Source organism: Hyperolius riggenbachi, chromosome 12 (assembly GCF_040937935.1).
Source record: "Hyperolius riggenbachi isolate aHypRig1 chromosome 12, aHypRig1.pri, whole genome shotgun sequence".
Lineage (NCBI taxonomy): Eukaryota > Metazoa > Chordata > Amphibia > Anura > Hyperoliidae > Hyperolius > Hyperolius riggenbachi.
The window spans coordinates 172345439-172369885 of NC_090657.1; the positions used below are offsets into that span (position 1 = coordinate 172345439).

A 24447-nucleotide genomic window follows, 5' to 3' on the forward strand; every position below is an offset into this window, starting at 1 on the left:
CGGCTGCCAGATAGGAGTTACAGCGTACTAACGCAGTAATCCCCGAAGAATGCTGCCGGCAGTGCAGCCGCCAGGCTTCCACCAACATCCAGAGTGAAACCGGCCTGACTTTGCCAGAGACTAATACTGCACTTTGGAAGCCCGATCGATTTACGTTCAGACTGGCATCAATCTGACGTGCTCAAAAAGGCTCGGTAAGATGTGTGGCAGTAGCGGCTTCTTGACTCCCTGTGTGTAATGCGTACCCACAAAACGCACAAAATGAAAGTCAATGGGAACGCAATGGTATGCGTTTTTAATGCGTTTTTTCCTCAAAATATTTTTTTTTTTTTTGCTGTATTTTGGTTTCCTGCTGTCTTCCAAGTGATTTGCATGAATGGAAATCTAAAAATGCATGGAAAACGCATACAAAACGCATATGCGTTTTGTATATGTAAACGCATTAAAACACATGGAAAACGCATTGCAAACGCACCACAAATGCACAAACACCGCACACAAAATTAACTTACAACATGACATAAAACGCAGCGTTTCACGCTATGTCCTATGTGAACCCAGCCTTACATTTGCTGTCAGTGCAGATTAAGGGTTAGTGCATTAGGGCCTGTACAAACAGACTGCGTTGCGCTGTGTTCTTATAACATCATGCATTTTTTTTCAATTGCAAAGCCTTTTTAAAAATAATGAAAATTGTGATGAATTGTACACAGTAGTATGATGCGATTTTAGAAACTTGCAATCGCAGTGACTGCATTAGAAAATCGCATACAAAAAAGGCAAGGAGATTGCATTTTTTCGAGGTCAAATCCCAGGAGACCTTGCAACTTCCTGTCGAAGGACTTTAAAGAGACTCGGAGACGAACAATACTAAAACTCTGATATTTACCCGGGGCTTTCTCCCGCCCCATCAACACGTCTAAGTCCCACGCTGTCCTTCCGCAGTCTGCCGTTCAGCTGCGGTGAGCCCCTGTAACAGGCTCAGTTACATCAGCCGCTCTGCTGGACGCGTAATACAAAAGTACCTTCTCCATCATTATTTCATTCATATATAGATTATATACACCATGAGCTTGATTCACAAAAGAGTGCTAACTGTTAGCACGGCTGTTTTCGCGCGAACGTTCGCGTCTGCGCGCGATCGCGAATTTTCGTGTGCAATTTAACGTTTTCACGCGCAAACGTGAATTTTCCCGTGAAATTGCTATTGTTTTCACATGCGAACGTAAGTTTGCACGCGAAAACGATAACAATTACGCTGCGCGCGAAAACACTTAATTGCGCGTGAAAATTCGCGATCGCACGCACACGTGAAAATTTGCGCGAAAACGGCCGTGCTAACGGTTAGCACTCTTTTGTGAATCAAGCCCTCGGTATTTGTCCAGATCCTGACAAGCAATGCAACATGTGAAAACAAACATGATGTATTGATATAGATCCACAGAAGGGTAGCATCAGGAGGAGGCGGGGTTATGCAAATTAGTCACAGGTGCATGGCTCTGGCCAGTTTTGCCTGTTAAGGGCCATCGTTTCTCATTTTCATTAGATTTAGGCTACATATTCAGGATCAAGACTTCTTTAATGAATCTGTGTAGCCTGGGGGTTGTAAAACTACGTGTGGGTTGTAAAACTAAATATCTCGCCGTAAGGTGAAAACTGCAGAAATATGGGGGTATAAATAGCAAGTGACTCATCATAAAAAGTAGATATGTGGGTGTGAGGGGAGAGGTGGGTCACTGGTATCAGGGCTGTCTCCCGTTCCAATGGGTCCCTTAAAAAAAAAAAAAAAAAAAAAAAAAAAAAAAGGGACTACATCCACATACACTTTTGTTATACTGACGCAGTGCGGCTTTATGTGACGGAAGTGAGTCACGTTAACCACGCAAGTTTTATGCATTGCGCGGAAGCGTATTTTTTCAATACGCTTCAGCGCAGGTGATCGCTTCTAGGGCTGATCGGAACAACTGAATTCCGATTTGGTCAAAATTTCGTGTACCGCAAGCGAAACCGAATTTCGTGTTCCGAATTTTCGAGTCAATAGTGCCAATTTCTGTGGTTAATTGTAAAGCCCCTGTACATGCTATCATCACCAAATTTGACATGCATATTAAGCAGATGAGTAGGAACATGGTAAAAAAAAAAATTTGTGAAAAGACCTTATAGTTTTTGAGCACGTGCAGTGTGGGAGGGGTGTAGTGCAGCGCGGAGCAGCTGGGCGGGGTGCAGTGGGGCACGTGCAGTGTGGTAAGGGGTTCAGTGGTGTAGCAATATGGGGTGCAGAGGTAGTATCGGGGCCCTTGGGCCAGAGGGGCCCCAAGGGACCCTCCCTCAAGCACAATATTACCTCTCTATTGGTCATGAGCTGTAATATTAATCACTTCTATAGATGCGGAAGTGAGGATTCGCTACTAATTAAAGTTATATGCACTCTGTACATGTATATTCTGCGCCTCGGGTTCTGGCTCAGCACAAGCGGCAGTGCACAGGGGCCCGGAAATTGCCAGAAGTGTCTCCTCAGCTGGCCACCTTTTGGGGGGAAAAATACTGGCTTGTAGGCGTGGTCTGGGGGTGTGGCCTAAAAGTGGGAGTGGTTTGTCCCGACATTCTTAGTTTGGATCTGGGCCTCCTGCATAGCAACAAAACGCATCTCGAGCCTACAGGCTGGTTATGCATTTGTACAGCCTCAGTCCTGCAGTGAATAATCACAATACTTTTTTTTTTACTTATTGCAGTCAGTCGGGTGCTGTTTATAGTGGCTTTTATAGCAGTGACATATTTTTCATAATTAGAAGATTATTTTACCTTAAAAAGGTCGTTCCTTAATTTAAAGTACCCCTGAACTGAGGTACTGCTCATTGTCCTTGGGGTCTCCCATACCCCTTCATATTTGACGGAATCCTTCAGTTGAATATGAAATCCAGGAGGCTCCGCCTAACGATGGAGTGCGAATCAGAACTGCGCTGGTGTAAGTTCCAAATGGTGCAAACACAGAGAAAGCAAGTGCTCATTCACAAGCATTGTCTATTACTGTGCTGATCAAAACCCACGCCTGGCAGTTTAGAGTAGTGGGGGGTTGGTGGATTAATAGGGGTAACCCTGAGGATAACGAGCAATGCCAGGACACTTCTATGAAGGTAATATAGCCCACAATGGGCATCCTTCAATAGATTTTACCCTGGCTCAGGGGTACTTTCAGAAACATTCAAGATGGAGTCTTAAATGCTAAGAAGGCTCTAAAGGTCCCGTTCATATACTCAATGTCACTCAACGGCTATTGGGACCCAATTCCTCGGGCGACATTGCAGGGCAAAGGCTGTGCAGACACGTTGCTTGCTTTCTAGGAAGGAAACAATGCATTCTCCCGGGCTGCTGCAGATTTTGGATTGCGGAGGCGTTTCTGCCTCAATGTTAAGTATAGGAAAAACGCAAACCGCTCTGAAAAACGGCACTTCAGAGCTGTTTGCCAGGCGTTTTTTGTTACAGTAGCTGTTCAGTAACAGCTTTACTGTAACAATACATGAAATCTACTACACTAAAAACGCTTCACAAAACCGCAAAATGCTAGCTGAAACGCTACAGAAAAATAAGAAAAAGCGTTTCAAAATCTGCTAGCGTTTTTTGGTGTGCACAGGCCAATGTGGGCAACATGTCAGCAGAAAACAAACACAATTTGGGCCACATTTCAGCAAAAAACAAACACAATTTGGGCCACATTTCAGCAAAAAAAAATGCAATTTGGGCCACATTTCAGCAGAAAATAAACGCAATTTGGGCCACATTTTAGCAGAAAACAAACGCAATATGGGGCACATTTTAGCAGAAAACAAACGCAATTTTGGCCACATTTTAGCAGAAAACAAACGCAATTTGGGCCACATTTTAGCAGAAAACAAACGCAATTTGGGCCACATTTTAGCAGAAAACAAACGCAATTTGGGCCACATTTTAGCAGAAAACAAACACAATTTGGGCCACATTTTAGCAGAAAACAAACACAATTTGGGCCACATTTCAGCAAAAAAAAAAAAAAAAGAATTTACTCACCTGACAGAAGTCCCCTCACACTGCCGACCTCTGGCGTGCAGCTCCCCGGACGATCCTCCTGCAGTCTCCCGCACTGAACTGAATAGCAGGGCCACGGGAAGATGGCACCCGAAGCCCTGTACTGGAGACACAAATAGTCTCCAGTACAGGACTTTGGACGCCATCTTCCCGTAACCCTGCTCTGCAGGCTGGAGCGGGGCTGCGCTGGCTGCCTATTAGACGCCGCGGCGCAGACAACAGTGTGACGTCTTGATGACGTCACGGAGCCTCCGAGGCCCCTAAAAACATGAGGCCCCAAGCGGCTGCTTGGTGCCTGGTGGCGCCCGTGCTGTACACACGCTTTTTAGCAGAGGTGGTTGTTAGCAGCCTCCTTGGACAAGTTTCATCAGGCCTTAAGATTAGTTTGATAAGGAGCCCTTGGTTATACAGTTATGCCCCTGCTGTAGCAGGACATACCACACATTAACCTTAAAGGGCAACTGAAGTGAGAGGGATATGGAGGCTGCCATATTCATTACCTTTTAAACAATACCAGTTGCCCGGCAGCACTGCTGGTCCGCTTTACTGGAACAACCACACTTCACCACCATTACAGGTCTCTAACAGGGATGCTCAAATCCGACCCGGGAGATAGCCGGATAGTTGCTATCCGGATATCTCCCAGGAGGGCTGTGCGGGGTGGGTCCCTTGGCGCCTCCCACGATACGCTCCACGCAGCGGTCACGTGAGTAGTACAAACACTTCCTCCTTCCAGGTTGAAGGAGGAAGTGTGGAGCGCATCGTGGGAGGCGCTGAGGGACATACCTAGAAGACGTCAGACAGGTAAGCTTGACCGCTTGAACCGCCCACCCCCCCCCCCTCCCCCAAACACCCCCGCACAGCCGTCCTGGGAGATATCCGGATAGCAACTATCCGGCTATCTCCTGGGTCAGATTTGAGCATCCCTGGTCTCTAACTCTAGAACTGGAAGCCGGTGCAAGCCCCCTGCGGGTACACCTCTCCTGCAACACCATGTACTAGAACAAACTTAGATCCTGCACACAAAAGGCTTCTTAAAATATCTGTATTAGCAGCATACAGAGCAAGCAGAGGCACACGACAGGTTTTCTCAGGTGAGGAAGAGCTATGCCCAAAACATGTTGTGTGCCTCTGCTTGCTCTGTATGCTGCTAATGCAGATACTTTAAGAAGCCTTTTGTGTGCAGGATCTAAGTTTGTGTGCAGGATCTGCTAGTCTGCTTGGCTGCAGTAGTGTCTTAATAATGCCAATAACCTCTCTATCGAAAAGTATTAGAGGCAGAGGATCAGCTGAGCTGCCAGGCAACCGGTATTGCTGAAAATGAAATAAATATGGCCACCTCCATAGACCTCTCACTTCAGTTGTCCTTTAAAGTGAACCTGAGATGGTTCACTAGCCCCTATTTATACTTACCTGGGGCTTCCTCAAGCCTCATGAGCACTGGGGCCTCCCTCGCCATCCTCCCCGGCCCCTCTGTTCTGCCGCTATATCTCTCTGTTCTGCTGGGCAGTCACGGGCTTCTGTGCATGGGCATCTCGGGTGTGCCCGCACCCCTCATCGTACTTCGGTGTCCTGGAGGATTCTGCGCCTGTAGGGGAGTTTATCTGCCCTGGGCTAAAGCCAGATCCCAGCGGACCATTGGAGAGGACATTACACTGTCCTCTCCCTCTGACTGCTTGTGATCTGGCAGCAGGTGGGAACGTAGCCTAAGGACTCAGTCACATCACTGATGCAGACTGGCCGTGCTATTGGGACGCAATGCATATGATTGCACGCCATCTGCGCGCTGCTGATCTCATTCATTACAGTGAATGGGATCAGCGCTGTGATTCCTGAAAAATGCATGCAGCAGTGTGATAGCGCATCACACTGCTGTACTGTACAGCGCAGCATAGAAGTGCGGTCTGTGCACTTCTGCCATTCTTGCGTGTTGCACATAATATGTGCTGCCAAAATGTGCACCAAAGTGCCTATGATGTGAATGAGTCTTTATCCTGTAAAAGCAAAAAGACTGTTTCCATTAAGTCTGAATGTGCAGATGGGAAACTACTGCCGATTCAAACAATAGCTTGCTGTCCAGATCGCTTGCCAATCTGGACAGCAGTTCTCCAAAGCACACACCTGAATCCCTGTAACCATATAACTATAGTGATTCAGCTTCGCAGCAGCACTGGTGACATGCCCCAATGGAAATGGACATGGCACCTTACAGGTGGGAATGTCTGTTATCGTCTATAGCTACCATTCAGAAAAAAAGAATTGGTTGAAGTAGCTGCAGGGCTCCTGCTTTTCAGACAACTTGCAAGCTCAAAAGCCCCATTTGATTGCAGTGTTAATCTGCATATCTTTAGGTAATAGCCTTCTTCACAAATGTTTGACACTGTAACAGCCTGTCATTAACACCTCCTGGTCCCTCAGGAATTTTTACGACAGGTAGCCTCTCCTGGACTCCTGGTAGAGCGGAATATACTCTATTCACTGGTAACAATTCACTGAAAGAGAACTGTGACAGACTGACAACTGAGCCGACCATGAGAAACATAGAATGTAATTATGGAGAACCTGTGTGACGCTTCAGACTTCAAAGTTTCAGAAGACTGCACTGACTGCAGTGGAGCAGGAGGAGGGGCAGACACTCTGCTTGCTGCGTGTAGAATACATTGCACTTCCTCCTTCTACACCTCGGCCACGAACAGCTAGTGTAGGCACAGGAGTGGGGCGGGCCAGCCCAGCCAGTGGAAGCGCTCTCATTGGCTGGCAGCAGTTTGGGGAGGTTTTATATAGCAATGCTCTGTTTCTCCTCTTGTTTTTACCGGCAAATCCTGAGCAAATGCCCTGCCGGTAAAAAAAATATTCCGGCACCGGCTTTCTAATGAAAAAAACGGCCCTGCCGCCCGAATACCGGCTGGGTGGCAACCCGCCTGGACTCTGGGAAAATGGCGGTGGCGCCGCTGTATTACGCCGACCGGACCTGGAAGTAGCCGCACAGGATTGTGGGAGATACGTAGTGTTGAGGCTGTGTTGGGAATATGGCGACCACCTCAGTGTCTGGCGGCGGCCCCGGGCCCTCTGGAGCCTCCAACCCTGCGGGGGTCTCCGGGTTGACCGCCGCCATCACCGGCACCATGAACAAGAAGAAGAAGCCTTTCCTGGGCATGCCGGCTCCGCTGGGCTACGTGCCGGGCCTGGGCAGAGGGTGAGGAGGCTATGCTGAGGGGACACGGGGGCTGCACAGGGCAGGCATGGGAGTGCTGTGCTGAGGGCATAATATGGAGCTATGCTGAGGGTATGGAGGGGGCTGCACATGGGGGGCTATGCTGAGGGCGCAACATGGAGCTATGCTGGGGTTATGGAGGGGGCTGCACAGGGGAGGTATGGGGGACATAATATGGAGCTATGCTGAGGTTATGGAGGGGGCTGCACAGGGGAGGCATGGGCCTATGCTGAGGGCATAACATGGGGCTATGCTGGGGTTATGGAGGGGGCTGCACAGGGGAGGCATGGGGGGCTATGCTGAGGGAATAACATGAAGCTATGCTGGGTGCATGGAGGGGGCTGCACAGGGGAGGCATGGGGGGCTATGCCGAGGGCATAACATGGAGCTATGCTGGGAGTATGGAGGGGGCTGCACAGGGGAGGCATGGGGGGCTATGCTGAGGGCATAACATGGAGCTATGCTGGGGTTATGGAGGGGGCTGCACAGGGGAGGTATGGGGGACATAATATGGAGCTATGCTGAGGTTATGGAGGGGGCTGCACAGGGGAGGCATGGGGGGGGGGCTATGCTGAGGGCATAACATGGAGCTATGCTGGGAGTATGGAGGGGGCTGCACAGGGGAGGCATGGGGGGCTATGCTGAGGGCATAACATGGAGCTATGCTGGGAGTATGGAGGGGGCTGCACAGGGGAGGCATGGGGGGCTATGCTGAGGGCATAACCTGAAGCTATGCTGGGTATATGGAGGGGGCTGCACAGGGGAGGCATGGGGGGCTATGCTGAGGGCAGCGAGGGGACGGTTCATTTGGATTTGGTTCTCTTTTAGTTGGGTGCTCCACCTGGCTAGTTTTGGAGAGCACCCGGCTGTCACCTCCTCCTATTCTGCACACAGAAGCACCAGCCCTGCATTCTCTCATCTCGCCCCACATCTCGCTACCATCTCATGACACCCGGCTGGGAAAAAAATTCTGGGGAGAACACTGCAGTTAGCACTGCGAAGGTGGTAGCAGGCAGGGAAACTCGTAGCTGTGTGTAAGGGGATAGTGACTATGTGTTTGTGTGGAGGAGGGGGATTGCAGCAAAGGTGCTGGTGATGGGGGTAGGGGGGAAGAGAGGAGGATAGCAGTGGGAAAAAATGCAGCAGGGGACAGGTGGCTGTGTGAAGGAGATAATAGTGAGGGGACAGTTGACACTATAGAGTGGTTAGCAGAGTTAGGGACAGGTGTCACTGTGGAGGGGAGAGCAGTGAGGGGACAGGTGTCATTGTTGAGGGGAGAGCAGTGAGGGGACTGGTGACACTGGAGGGGAGAGCAGTGAGGGAACTGGTGACACTGTGGAGGGGAGAGCAGTGAGGGGACAGGTGACACTGTGGAGGGGAGCAGTGAGGGGACAGGTGACACTGTGGAGGGGAGAGCAGTGAGGGGACAGGTGACACTGTGGAGGGGAGAGCAGTGAGGGGACAGGTGACACTGTGGAGGGGTTAGCAGTGAGGGGACAGATGGCACTGTGGAGGGGACAGCAGTGAGGGGACAGGTGACACTGTGGAGGGGACAGCAGTGAGGGGACAGGTGGCACTGTGGAAGGGAGAGCAGTGAGGGGACAGGTGACATTGTGGAGGGGATAGCAGTGAGGGGACAGGTGACACTGGAGGGGATAGCGAGGTGACATGTGACACTGTAGAGGAGATTGCAATGAGTGGACTGGTGACACTATGGAGGGAGTAGCAGTGAAGGGAACTGGTGACACTCTAGAGGGGAGAGCAGTGAGGGAACGAGTGACACTGGAGCAAATAGCAGTGAGGGGACAGGTGACACTTTGGAGGGGAGAGCAGTGAGGGGACAGGTGACACTGTGGAAGGGAAAGCAGTTAGGGGACTGGTGACGCTGTGGAGGGGAGAGCAGTGAGGGGACAGGTGACGCTGTGGAGGGGAAAGCAGTGAGGGGACAGGTGACGCTGTGGAGGGGAGAGCAGTGAGGGGACAGGTGACACTGTGGAGGGGAGAGCAGTGAGGGGACAGGTGACACTATGGAGGGGAGAGCAGTGAGGGGACAGGTGACACTGTGGAGGGGAGAGCAGTGAGGGGACAGGTGACGCTGTGGAGGGGAGAGCAGTGAGGGGACAGGTGACACTGTGGAGCAAATTGCAGTGAGGGGGGGGGAGAGGAGTGAGGGGACAGGTGACGCTGTGGAAGGGAGAGAAGTAAGGGGACTGGTGACGCTGTGGAGGGGAGAGCAGTGAGGGGATTGGTGAGATTGTAAAGGGGAGATCAGTGAGGGGACTGGTGACACTGTGGAGGGGAGAGCAGTGAGGGAACTGGTGACACTGTGGAGGGGAGAGCAGTGAGGGGACTGGTGACACTGGAGGGGAGAGCAGTGAGGGGACTGGTGTCACTGTGGAGGGGAGAGCAGTGAGGGGACAGGTGACACTGTGGAGGGGAGAGCAGTGAGGGGGACTGGTGACACTGGAGGGGAGAGCAGTGAGGGGACTGGTGACACTGGAGGGGAGAGCAGTGAGGGAACTGGTGACACTGTGGAGGGGAGAGCAGTGAGGGGACAGGTGACACTGTGGAGGGGAGCAGTGAGGGGACAGGTGACACTGTGGAGGGGAGAGCAGTGAGGGGACAGGTGACACTGTGGAGGGGAGAGCAGTGAGGGGACAGGTGACACTGTGGAGGGGAGAGCAGTGAGGGGACAGGTGACACTGTGGAGGGGAGAGCAGTGAGGGGACTGGTGACACTGGAGGGGAGAGCAGTGAGGGGACTGGTGTCACTGTGGAGGGGAGAGCAGTGAGGGGACAGGTGACACTGTGGAGGGGAGAGCAGTGAGGGGACAGGTGACACTGTGGAGGGGAGAGCAGTGAGGGGACTGGTGACACTGGAGGGGAGAGCAGTGAGGGGACTGGTGTCACTGTGGAGGGGAGAGCAGTGAGGGGACAGGTGACACTGTGGAGGGGAGAGCAGTGAGGGGACTGGTGACACTGGAGGGGAGAGCAGTGAGGGGACTGGTGACACTGGAGGGGAGAGCAGTGAGGGGACAGGTGACACTGTGGAAGGGAAAGCAGTTAGGGGACTGGTGACGCTGTGGAGGGGAGAGCAGTGAGGGGACAGGTGACGCTGTGGAGGGGAAAGCAGTGAGGGGACAGGTGACGCTGTGGAGGGGAGAGCAGTGAGGGGACAGGTGACACTGTGGAGGGGAGAGCAGTGAGGGGACAGGTGACGCTGTGGAGGGGAGAGCAGTGAGGGGACAGGTGACACTGTGGAGCAAATTGCAGTGAGGGGGGGGGGAGAGGAGTGAGGGGACAGGTGACGCTGTGGAAGGGAGAGAAGTAAGGGGACTGGTGACGCTGTGGAGGGGAGAGCAGTGAGGGGATTGGTGAGATTGTAAAGGGGAGATCAGTGAGGGGACTGGTGACACTGTGGAGGGGAGAGCAGTGAGGGAACTGGTGACACTGTGGAGGGGAGAGCAGTGAGGGGACAGGTGACACTGTGGAGGGGAGAGCAGTGAGGGGACAGGTGACACTGTGGAGGGGAGAGCAGTGAGGGGACAGGTGACACTGTGGAGGGGAGAGCAGTGAGGGGACAGGTGACACTGTGGAGGGGAGAGCAGTGAGGGGACAGGTGACACTGTGGAGGGGAGAGCAGTGAGGGAACAAGTGACACTGTGGAGGGGATACCAGTGAGGGGACGAGTGGCGGGATGTTGTCAGATCTGAGCTGTCCTGTTGCTGATCTTTATGGAAAACGCACAGTGCGAGTTGTCAGTCTTTTTGCTATGACTAAATTCTTGGAACTCTCGTTTATCTGCAGTGCCACTGGTTTCACCACCCGTTCTGATATTGGTCCAGCTCGAGATGCCAACGATCCCGTAGATGACCGCCATGCTCCGCCGGGCAAGAGGACGGTCGGGGATCAGATGAAGAAAAATCAAGCAGATGATGATGATGAAGATTTGAATGACACAAATTATGATGAGGTACTGATAGCTCCCCCTGCAGCTGTGGCCCGTGTTCTTGTCTGTGTATAAGTGGCCAGATGGTATATCTGTATGAAACGGTCATATTTCTGCAGAAATGAATGAAGCCATTACTTTTTTTCTCTCCCCCCAGTTTAACGGCTATGCGGGGAGTCTGTTCTCCAGCGGACCCTACGAGAAGGATGATGAAGAGGCAGACGCCATCTATGCTGCGCTGGACAAGAGGATGGATGAGAGGAGAAAAGAAAGAAGGTGATTGGCCAGTTTTTAACTGATGCAGAGTTGGGGAGGGGAATCATCAGGAGCAGATCAGTTATGTCATATACAGTATTATCGATTTGACCCATTGATCTGACTGGAAATTGCATCAAGCATAATGGGGAATATCAGACTTCACAACCAGCATCTCATTGACTATCCTAAAGCTTCATAACATTTCTGCATGGATTAATACACCATCCCTTGTGCGACAGTGCAGTGCTGACGCTGTGCAGGCGCATCATAAGCCTCCAGGCTAGTGGCATGTGTTTTGCTGTGGAGAGGTATCAGGAGAATGGGCGGCGCTCGTCGATGCAGATGTCATGCAGCCACTTAAAGGGAATGTCCAAGCAAAATAAAAAAATTAGTTTCACTTACCTGGGGCTTCTACCTGCCCCATGCAGCCATCCTGTGCCCTCGTAGTCACTCACTGCTGCTCCAGTCCCCCGCTGGCAGCTTGCTGACCTCAGAGGTCGGCGGGATGCATTGCGTATATTTTTACGCATTCCCGCTAGTGCAGGAACATTAACACATATATTTTTATGCATTACTGGTTCAATGCGTAAATTTGTACGCAGTGAACCAGTAATGCGTAAAAATGTATGTGTTAATGTTCCTGCACTATCGGGAATGCGTAAAAATGTACGCAATGCGTCCCGCTGACCTCCGAGGTCGGCAAGCTGCCAGCGGGGGACTGGAGCAGCAGTGAGTGACTACGAGGGCACAGGATGGCTGCATGGGGCAGGTAGAAGCACCAGGTAAGTGAAACTCATTTTTTTAATTTGCTTGAACCTTCCCTTTAACTCATGATTCTCAACTGAGACAGTCTTTATTGTCCGTTGTGTCCGAGTTCAAACTAACCTGTGTACCTAGCTTTAAAATAAACTTAAACTGGCTAGGGAGCAAAGCATTAGGTAACTAGATAGAGGGAAGCCTCTGGATAGCCCAGAGATGTCCCTTCTCCTTGACCCCACTGTTGCTGTGCGGACCCTATGAATATATGCGACAAGCTTGTTGGATATGTGGTGGCCGCGCTTGTGCGAGTATGGCTGCACCTGTGCAAGGAAACCAAAGCCACTCATCCACAAGTGGCTGCTTACTACTGTGCACATGTGGCTGTACTCACACAGGCGCGCAGTATGGCCACGTTCATTCAGGAAGGAAAGTATGGCTGCAAATTATCTGTCCTGACCAGCAGTGGTGGTGATCAGAAGAACACCGGATACTTCTGGACTAGCCACAGTGTTCACCTCTACCTAGGTAAGTATCTAACTTTTTGTTCAGTGGGCAGCACTTACCGTAGTTTGCTTTAATAAAGGTGCAATTATTTGATGACTGTGCTTGTTGCACTTTTGTGTTCACTGTAGACCACGTCTAGTATTCCAGTTGCCTTGATATTTGAGGTTATGCTTTATAAAGAGGCTTTGTCATCAGTTTGTTTTACTGATTCACAGAGAACAGAGGGAGAAGGAGGAAATTGAGAAATATCGTATGGAAAGACCCAAAATCCAACAGCAGTTCTCAGATTTAAAGGTAACAGACCACTTATTTTGTCTGCTTTTTTTTTTTTTTTATAGTGTGTTTTTCTTTGACCCCCTTTGATGCAATATTTCTAAACTCTGTGTGCCTTTCCATTCTGTTCAGAGGAAACTGGCAGAAGTAACAGAGGAGGAGTGGCTAAGTATCCCTGAAGTTGGCGATGCCCGGAACAAGCGGCAACGGAACCCTCGCCATGAGAAACTGACCCCCGTTCCTGACAGCTTCTTTGCCAAACATTTACAGACTGGAGATAACCACACAAGCGTTGATCCACGACAGACTGTGAGTAATCCGTGCTGCTCCCAGGAACGTTCTGAAGGGGGTGGTGTCTGGCTTGTCTTTGAGGTCACTAGTTCAAACCTCTCTTTATGTTGGGCATGTCAGTCAGTGCAGTAGGTGGGATTAGGGGGTGGCTGGGTGTGTCCTAGAGTTCTGTTGCAGTCTTTCACTGTGGCGCGATCCTTTGTGCTGCCTTTTATCACAGTAAGTTGGAGATGGAGGTTTAAGTCGCAGTTATGTACTTTTAACATATGTGGGCGAGGTTTGTTCGTGCACTGGCCTGATCTGCGTGAGATACATGTGTGGCATCTCTGGACCGCTGGAACAGTGTGTGCGCTGCAACTTGCCCTACATGTGGGTTGATCAGCAGTGGGCTCTACAAGATACCCGCAATGGTTATGTGGCTTTGAGGCAGGAAGGGTTCCCAGTCCTAACTGGTGATAGAGGACTTCTGTATCCTCGGTGTGCTTGGACATCAGGAAGTGGGTGAGCACGTTTCATTAATACAAGGAGACAACTTTGTTTCAACATAACTCCTCCCTAATCATATAGCCAGCTGATCTTCTCTCCTCTTACCCTATGAAGATAATGGTACCGGTACCAGGGTGGGTGTAAAGTGAGTGCTAGCGCATATATGTATGAATGTGAGTGCTCCGCAGATCAGCCCTTGTCTTTTAACCACTTCAGGACAACTGAAGTGAGCGTTAAATGGAGGCTACCATTTTTATTTCCGTTTAAACAATACCAGTTACCGGAAGCCCTGCTGGTCTATTTAGATGCAGTAGTGTTTGAATAACACCAGAAACAAGCATGCAGCTAATCTTGTCAGATCTGACAATGTCAGAAACACCTGACCTGCGGCATGCTTGTTCAAGGGCTATGGCAAGAGTATTAGAGGCAGAGGACGCCCAGGCAACTGGTATTATATCAAAGAAAATAAACATGGCAGCCTCCATATCCCTCTCGCTTCAGTTGTCCTTTAAATTACACACTTTGCATTCAATTTATTTAGATTGGGGATTAGTGCATCGTTTTGCATCTGATTTGTATTCAAACTGAAACACATGGATGCAGCTAGCCACAAGTAGACTTACATTTTCGTACAACAGGAGATATTGGCAGCGCTTCCAAATACAGGCTGCACCAGAGTTGACCAGCTGCATAGATGTGCAAAGGCCACACATGGGCAACTTACACAACTTGCATTCAAAACAACAACAACTAAATAACATTTGTAAAGCGCTTTTCTCCCATGGGACTCAAAGCGCATAAGCATGGCTCCGACCATTGTGGTACAGAGGAAGAATTTTATAAGTCTGGAAATGCCAGGCTAAACAGGTGGCTTTTCAGTCTGGATTTGAATAGCTCCAGGGATGGTGCTGTCTTTACTAGGTGTGACAGGGAGTTCCAAAGAGTAGGGGCAGCATGACAGAAGGCTCTATCTCCAGATTTTTTGAAGTGCACTCTGGGAGTGACCAAGTTTATAGAACTTGCTGATCTGAGGTTGTGAGAGGTGTGGTGCAGCTTCAGCAGGTCCTTCATGTATCCAGGGCCCAGATTGTGCAGGGATTTGAATGTCAGCAGTCCAATCTTGAAGAGTATTCTCCATTCTACTGGTAGCCAGTGCAGTGAGCGAAGGATCGGTGTAATGTGACAGTGGCGAGGCTGGTTTGTTAGCAATCTGGCAGTAGCATTCTGCACTAATTGCAGGAGACGCAGGTCCTTTTTAGGGAGGCCAGCATAAAGGGCATTGCAGTAGTCCAGCCGTGATGTGATGAAGGCGTGGACTAGGGTTGGAAGATCCTCTGGGGGAATCAGATGTTTAATCTTTGCAATGTTCTTCAGATGAAAGAAGGAAGATTTAACTACAGATGAAATTTGGTTTCTGAAACTCAATTCCCCATCGATTAGTACTCCAAGGCTGCGCACAAGGTTGGAGCTGTTTATGTCTGAATTCCCAATCCTGATTGGTGTTGCTTTAGGATAGAGCTGTTTTGATGGCGAGTGTTGGCTTTGGACAAACAGGACCTCAGTTTTGTCAGCATTCAGTTTCAACCAGTTATCATTCATCCGTGCCTGTAGCTCAGCTAAGCAAGAGTTTATTTTTGGGGTAGGGTCTCTTCCACCAGGTTTGAAGGACAGGTATAGCTGTGTGTCATTGGCGTAGCAGTGGTACGTCAGGCCATGACGTAGGATAAGTGTACTGAGTGGCAACATGTAGATTGCAAACAGCAGAGGGGATAGGATTGATCCTTGTGGCACTCCGAATTGTAGAGGTGCGGGTTTGGACATTATAGGACCTAGGGATACTCTCTGTGTTCGGTCAGTCAGGAATGATCTGAACCACTGGAGGACTGATCCACTGATGCCACAGTACTCCTGCAGTCTGTTAAGCATTATTTCATGGTCAACTGTATCAAAAGCCGCTGAGAGATCCAACAGGTTTAGGATGAAGCATTCCCCTCTGTCCCTTGCCATGAGCAGGTCGTTGCAGACTTGGATGAGGGCTGTTTCACAGCTGTGGTGTTTCTTAAAGCCAGATTGTAGAGGGTCCAGGATGTTGTTTACTGACAGCCTGGTTTCAAGTTGCCGATAGTCAGCCTTTTCAATAACTTAACCTAAGAAGGGGAGGTTGGAGACAGGTCTGTAGCTGCTCATAGCATCTGGATCCATGGAAGGTTTTTTAAGAAGGGGCTTGATGATTCCTTCTTTTAGAGAGGTAGGAAACCTCCCTGCTTGCAGAGAGCAATTTACTATTTTGTGAAATGCTGGACCAAGCAGGTCAGGGCATTTCAGCATATGTTTAGTTGGTCCAGGTCGCAGGTTGTCTGGCGGAGGCGACGGAGGATGTCTGAGATCTCTTCCTCACTAATACTTTTGAAGTCAGTCCAGGGTGTTAGGTTGTTTTTGCCACTATTTCCAGGAGTTGAATAAGTCTTAGGTGCAGTGGACTGAATGAGACACCGAATAGAGGATACTTTGTCAGCAAAGTAGCAAGCACATTTTTCGCATAGCTCCTTTGAGGGAGTTATAGTAGGTTTTAGACAGGATGGGTTACATAGTCTATCAACTGTGCGAAATAGTTGGGCTGGCCTGTTGGCGGCTTTTGCGATCTCCTGTGATAGGTAGGAGGATTTTTTTCTTGGTGATCGCATCTTGGTAGCTTTCCAGGTGAGAGACAAGGGTGTGTTTTATCTTTTGAATTCTGAGTTTTTCGCCACTTCCTTTCTAGTCTGCGCGCTTCTTTCTTTAGGTCCTTTAATGAGCTGTCAAACCACCGTGCATGGTGAAGTGGTGTAGACCGTTTAATGCGAACTGGAGCAAGGGCGTCATAGGCCGATGACACTGCATGGTTGTACATCAGGACCATGGAGTCTGGGTATGATTGGTTAATGCGTCGAAGTTGAGGGTATTCTGAACGTGCTGAGGTGAGACATCTTTCAGAGAACTGTATTTTATGAGTTCTTTCCCTCTGTGTTTTATCGCTGGTGCTGTCAGAGAGAAGTGGATGGTGTGGTGGTCTGACCATACCACTGGGTTTATATCCATGTGTGATATTAAAAGTCCGGAATGAAATATAAGATCCAGGGTGTGCCCTTTCTTGTGGGTGGGGAGGTTGACAGCCTGAGAGAAATCCAGTTCATTCATTATAAGAAGTAGTTCACTTCCTAGGCGGGAGTCGTGATCATCCACCCATGCATTGAAGTCTCCCAGGATGATCCATCTGGGGTGTTCCACTGTTAGGCAGGATAAGAGTTCAGATATTTCCTTAAGAAAGGCTAGACCATTTTTTGGGGGGCGGTATATGAGCAATATGTTGATGTTTACTTCTGCTGACAGTTGGGCTGCAAGACATTCAAAGGTTTCAGTGGGGCCTATGGGCAGGGGCCCTATATTCAAAGAGGATCTGAAGCATATGGCAACCCCCCCACCCTTGCGGACTTGTCTCTCACAGTGCAAGACTGAATAATTGGTTGGCACGGTTGCTTCAAGAGTTGGGCCTGCATGTTTCCCAAGCCAGGTCTCTGTCAAAAAGGTCAAATCAGAGAGCTCTATTAGGTCATGTATAGTTGCAGTCTTATTATTTATCGATCTGGCATTGCAGAGTGTAGCTGTGATTGAGCTTTTCTGGGGACAACTATGTTTTTTATACTTGGATCCACTCCCTCTCCTCCCCCTTCTGCTTTTCTTGAGTATCCCAAAGGATTTTAAGAGGAGAGCTAGTGAGGTGTTAATTTGTAATTGATTATTGGGAGGGCAGGCAGAGAAAAGATCCTTTGATGAGTATTTGTATGTTGACATAGAGACAATAGACTTGTTTAGATAGCTTTTACTTCTGGAGTCCTGCTGAGATCAAAGGGGATCTGTGCAAACTCCTTTCATTCCTACACAGATCATAGAATTATTTTAAGTAAAGTTCCTTGTTTTAGAGTTAGATGATAATGATAACATAAATGTGGAAAATAGTCACTTGGTGCATATGCCTTGGATAATGTATAAAGGATTACTCACAGGGTGGAGTGAGGGCAATCACAGGCAATCAAGTCTTCAGAGAGGTTGAAGGTCTTGTTTCAGGTCAGCTGTTAGAAGGCTTGGTGTGTTCAGCAGTGGTAAGCTTCATGGAGGATTTCAATCCAGTTTAAATCTCTGCCATCCAAAGTAATCCGATTGTTCTGGTTGGTTGTAGTTGTAGCCTTGGTCGTGGTGGGTGGAATTCCTCTGTATTTTGGGTCCAGTTTCAGCACAAATGGGTTTAAAGGTGCAGAAATCTGAGACAAGGTCTGGAGCAGCTTGAGAGAGAGCTGCAGCCCGGCTGGGCGCGCTCGGTAACAATAAAAAAAAAACCAGATGCAGCAAAGGAGGATGCTGGCTTCAAGGTCAGCCTATACACAGATTGTTCAATACTAGACTCTTCCACGACGATGACATACGCTCTCGGAAGAGACCTAACCACTGGCAGTTAACAGTTAAAACCTAGTGTAAACCTGGGGCTGCTAGCCTTAAATGGTCTACACATGTTCTAAAGAACAGGGAAAAGATTGGCTGCACTCAATCTGGCGGCAACTGAAGTGAAACCGAGAGGTGTACACCGCCCCCCAGGGCCTTAAAGGACATATGAAGCGAGAGGCATATGGAGGCTGCCATGTTAATTTCCTATTAACCTCCTTGCCGGTCTAAAAAATTCGGCAAGGAGGCAGCGTGGAACTTTTTTTTTATTTATTAATTTTTTTTTTTAAATCATGTAGCGAGCCCAGGGCTCGCTACATGATAGCCGCTGAGCGGCGGCATCCCCTGAACCCCTCCGATCGCCTTCGGCGATCAGAGTATGCAGGAAATCCCGTCGAGAACGGGATTTCCTGCAGGGCTTCCCCGGTCGCCATGGCGACGGGGCGGGATGACGTCATGGACGTCACAGGGAATCCCGGGCCACCCATCAGCGCTGCCTGGCCCTGATTGGCCAGGCTGCGCAAGGGGTCTGGAGGGGGAGGGGGGGGGCGCGACGTTGCGGATATCGGCGGCGATCGGGTGTTACAAGCAGCTAGCAAAGTGCTAGCTGCTTGTGAAAAAAAAAATTATGCAAATCGGCCCAGCGGGGACTGAGAAATCCTCCTGCGCAGGTTACCCCGAGCTGAGGTCGGGATAACCGGCAAGGAGGTTAAGTAGCGGTAATACCAGTTGCCTGGCTGCCCTGCTGTTCCTCTGCCTCTAATACTTTCAGCCATAGACCGCGAACAAGCATACAGCAGACCAGGTGTTTCTGACATTGTCGGATCTGACACGATTAGCTGCATGCTTGTTTCTGGTGTGATCCAGAATCTACTGCAGCCAAAAAGGTCAGCAGGGCTGCCAGGCAACTGGTACTGCTTAAAAGGAAATAAATATTGCAGCACCCATATACCTCTCACTTCAGTTGTTTTTTAAGCAGCATCACTTTATTTTGCCTAGCATACTCTTGTTTTTGGTGGTGCTGTTCCAGTCTATAAGTTATAAAATGCATTAAAATTGTGGTTGAGATAGGCATGTATATTGTTGCTTTTTTGCTGTAGTACTTTAGCTTGTAAGAAATACAAAATGGACAAGCACTGTCAGTCAACAGTAATATATGCAGAGTGTGCAGAAAGGATCTTTTAAATAGTAGAACGCAATATCAAAAGAAAACAGACCGGTCCTCAAAAGGATACTGCACCATTCAGGTTTATGAAAGTAATGAAATAAGTCATCTTTATTTATACAAACAGAATAAAAACACTTCATACAGTTGTATGGTGGGAAGCAGATAGTATAAATATAATCCAAAAACAGTGAGATTAGAATAAAAGTAGGTATGACCCGACTGAATACAAATCACATGAGATATTGTTCCAAAAAAGGTTTTACTTTATTAATCAAATTGTATCAAACATTCTTAAAAAATGACCAATAAAAATGTGCCCACCCCGCACCCCCTCCCACATCCTCCCAGGAGACCTCCAAACCCCCTACAACCTCCACTAAACTGCACAAACAGCAATCTAAAGCTTCAAATATGAACAGCCCATTGACACAGTAATGGTGGATGAACTAAGGGTTGCAGCACCAAATTCAAATGTGAACAGCCCATTAACACAATAAATGCTAGATAAACTGGGGGCTGCCAAATCCAATCAGCCAATTAAAGATTCTCAATGTAGTTACATTGTGTGCAGCAGGATAGATCGATAAGGCAATATGTTCCCAAACAGTTCATACAGAACAGTGTAGCCTGAGAGAGCAGCCAGCAAAGCAGCACTTTTAGGGCCCTTTTCCACCAGCGCGTTTGCGCTGGCTGAATCGCAAAACCGCAAACCGCTAGCGATTTTACAATCGCTACGGTTTGCTTTTTAACATAGGAATCGCGGTAGGTCATTTCCACTACCGCGATTCGCTTTTGTCGGGAACGCGAACGCGCGGCGGAGCGATAATTGCCGCGATTTTGCTATGCAGTGCATAGCATAGCAAAATCGCGGCCGCAAACGTCGGGGGAATCGCCGGTTTTGCGATTCAGCAATCGCTAGCGTTCAGCGTGAACGCTAGCGATTGCAGGGGGAAAAGGGCCCTTACTGTTGATATGCTTAGCAGTGCAAGATACGTTGGAAGGACAGTGTATCCATAGAGAGTTCCAAGCAAAGCAATAGCAGCTCCCAAGAAAGCACATCAGAGGGGAGCAGTTCCAATACATGCAATCCAGCAGGTGCAATGATATCCAACTCCTGCATGAGATAGTAGTCATCAAAGGTTCACAGTACTGAATAATTCCACATTAATAGGCTTCATGCAGAGAGGAATGATATAGCTGGTAAGCAATAGCAAGCAGGCAAAGCACATATTGCTGGTGAAGCAATATAAGTCCTGCAACAATCCCTGCCCAAAGGGCTTGCTTACGTGCACCATTGTGTCCGCTGCAGAGTGGCAGGCTGATTCCTGCTGCGTGTGGCAAGATTGCTGATGTCCAGGCCAAGGTCGAGAGGCAAGGCGGATCCCCTACGGGAGGCGGATGGGGGCCGGGACGCAGCACATGCGTCCTCGACCGGTTTCGCCGGACTTCCGGCTTCAACTTGAGGTTTGCATAGCTTCCCCTACCACCCCCCAAGAGGGTCTTATCCCTACGCCCGGCCGACGTCACCAAGAGGCCGGCCCCGCACGCCCCCACCAGCGGCCAATGCCGGGCAGGTGGGCGGGGCGGGCAGACACGACGCCGGGCCGCCAGGCCCCGCCCAACCGCCCGACAGCCGCGCACGGGGAGGGCAGGCGGACACCAGGATGTGATCGGCGGGACAAGGAGCACGCAGCCCCACGCTTGCCGACCCAGGCAACCGCCAGCCCCACCCACACCACACGGCGCCGCCGGAGGGGGCGAGCGAGAGAGACCACCAGATGAGCCAAGGCAGTAGGAGGGAAAAGAAACCTCATCCAAAGGTAATGCAGCAATGAGGTTTTGTCAATTACAATATATCCTAAATTGAATACAAAACAATGATAATTCGAACAGATTAATTAATTCATATATAGTTGGTGGTACAAAATGTAAGGTGAACTTAATCATGGCATCAGTGACTGCAGTCACTAATATAAGCAAATAAACTCATATGCCCTCCTAGGATTTCAAAGCCCACCCAATCAGAGCTTCGATAGTATTATTACATTGCTTGTCCAGCAATGTGAGCACTGTGAGACACCATCACAAACAAAAGGTAGGGGCAGGAGTGAACCAGAACTCATAGGCCCTGAAAAGTAACAGAGCAAACGTGGCATTAAACTGGCAAAAACGAGGCATAACTTGTGTTTTCATTTAGATCTGGGGGCAAGGTTGCCTCCAGGTCAAAAATCCAACTGGATTCTCTTTGTAGTAAGAGCCTATCCATATCACCGCCTCTGGAAGAGGCGTGGATACGGTCCAGGCCAATCACCCGCATTATAGTGGGGTTTCCGGCATGCATGGTCTTGAAATGTATGGCCACCGTGGTGAGACTGGACATGCTTTTGCTTTTTATATTGGTCACATGATCAGAAAATGGAGCGTAGCTCCCGCTTGGTTTTCCCAATATAGAATGCACCACATGGGCATAGCAAAATATATACAACTAAAGTGGTGTTACAGTTCACATAATGTGCTAATGTCCAGTCTCTTCCATCCGGCAGCCTGACATTCCGACACACCTGCATGTACCTGCACATGGTGCAGCCGCCGCAAGTATACGTACCCAAAATTTTACAATGCTTGGATGTATTAGAAGGATTCGCAAAATGGCTACTAACCAATCTATCTCTGAGGGAAGGTGCCCGTCAAAAAGAGAAACGGAGTATAGTATAAATATACAATCAAGCCCATGGCAGTCGTGCGTCTCCAATACCCCCCCCCCCCCCCCCCCCCCCCAAATAAAACAAATGTATGGCATAAAAATACATGGCTGATATATCATGGAAAGTGCATAACATGAACCATAAACGGTCAAGGATGGCTGATACCGGAGAAAAAAATCGTGCATTGGAGCAACCCAGGAAAGAAAAGAAAGTGATGTAAAAGGATGAAGTAGGACGAGAATCAGAGGTGACAAGACGCCAAACAATAAGGGCTTGGTCACACTATGGGCTTGATTCACTAAACTGTGATAACTCATATCACAGCCGTTTTCGAGTGATCGCAAATTTTTGAACATAATTGCGAGTTTTGCGTGAATTTTCATGCCGAAAATAGTATTCGTTTTGCACAGAAACTTGCAATTACGTGCAGAAATTCGCAATCACGCGATAAAGTGCATGAAAATGCCCCCGATATGATCATGGTTTAGTGAATCAAGCCCCTTATCAGAGTAGCATAGCGAGCGCTACGAACTTATGCCTGCTATTTGGCAACGGCACTCGTCCTACCCTGAGCCCCTGCGGGCTGTAGCGCTTGCTATGCTACTCTGATAAGGCATGTTAACTTTGATAAAGTGTGATATCTTCGATAAGGTGTGATATTTGAGCTATCACGGTTTAGTAATCAAGCCCTATGAGCGTTTGCGTTTTTTGTTTAAGCACTGGTAATTTCAGAAATAGCCCCAAAAGTGCTTGTGCAGTGATTCCCTATGAGAGTGTTCACATGTAAGCGATTGGAATCCGATCCGCTTACAAAAGCGCTTCCTGTACCTTTTTTTTTTTTTTTTTTTTTTTTTTTTCTTTTTTTTTAGCGCTTTGGCTCAATGGAAGGTATAAAGAGATTGGTAAGCGCTTGAAAAAGCACTTTCTATTTATTCATTTCCAGGTAATGTCTGACGTCAGGAAGTGAAAAAAATTGCTCTGCAAAAGCACTTGGAAAGCGTAGGGAAAGGCGATTAAAGCGGATCCGAGATGAGAAACTAACTATAACAAGTAAATTGTCTGTATATCTTATCTAAAGTTTAGATAGTTTACACAGCAAATCTAGCTGCAAACAGATTTAATAGAATATGATTATTTCTTCCTGTGATACAATGACAGCAGCCATGTTGTTTGTAAACATTACACAGAGGCAGGCTTACCTGTATCTTGAGCAAAAAATCGAATCCCCCTCCCCCTCCTCCTCCCCTCTGCCTCTGAAATCTCTGGCTAGTAATACCTCCCCCTCCTCCTGCCCAGACTGAGCTCCCATGAGCCCTTGCTACTGTCTGAGGCCAGAAACTTACTGGGAGCGCTTTGTAAGCGTGAGTGATTTGAAAAAGCTCTTGGTAATGCAATGCTATGGGGGATTTTTATAAAATCACATCATTATAAAATCATCAAGTGGGATCACACCCATAGCATTACATTAGCTAGAGCTTTTCAAATAACAAAGCGCTCAGAAAAGCTCTCCTAGTGGGTTTCTAGCCTGAAAGTGCCTTGGCTCTCTGAAAACCTGTGGGTGTGGCTTGATTAGTTTATAAGGAATTATAGTATTAAAACAAAAAGTATTTGGCTTGAGGAATGCCCTATAAACAATAGCAAAGGAACACAATTATGCAATGAGTAAAAGTTCATCTCGGATCAACTTTAAAGGAATCACAATAAATCGCTCAGTGCTAGAAATAGCGCTGGTGAGTTATAATGGGAACATAGCCGAAGTGTGCCAACTAAAGAGGAGAAGCAACTGTACAGAAGCCCTACCTGAGTGAAGTGAGAATGAAAATGTGTTTTTACTGGGGGGGATGGGGGGAGGGGTGCTGGTGATGCATGACTTATTTATACTACAGTACAATCTTGTTAAAGTAAACTCTGATATAGTAATCTTGGTGAAACAATTTTATTGGAATTCCACGTGAAAGACCAATACAAAGTGGTGTACACGTGAGAAGTGGAATGAAAATCATACATGATTCCAAACATTTAAAAAAAAACAAAAAAAACTGCAAAGTGGGGTGTGCGTAATTATTCAGCCCCCTGAGTCAATACTTTGTAGAACCATCTTTTGCTGCAATTACAGCTGCCAGTCTTTTAGGGTATGTCTCTACCAGCTTTGCACATCTAGAGACTGAAATCCTTGCCCATTCTTCTTTGCAAAACAGCTCCAGCTCAGTCAGATTAGATGGACAGCGTTTGTGAACAGCAGTTTTCAGATCTTGCCACAGATCCTCGATTGGATTTAGATCTGGACTTTGACTGGGCCATTC

At 48.6% G+C, this 24447-nt stretch overlaps 1 protein-coding gene and 1 pseudogene across 8 annotated transcripts in view; one reads left to right on the forward strand and one right to left on the reverse strand.

Moving 5' to 3' along the window:
- LOC137541584 (sterile alpha motif domain-containing protein 10-like) overlaps window positions 1–24447 on the reverse strand; it is a 597983-nt gene that overhangs the window by 300090 nt on the left and 273446 nt on the right. The window lies entirely within an intron of this gene.
- LOC137541581 (pre-mRNA-processing factor 6-like) overlaps window positions 6811–24447 on the forward strand; it is a 47310-nt pseudogene continuing 29673 nt past the window's right edge.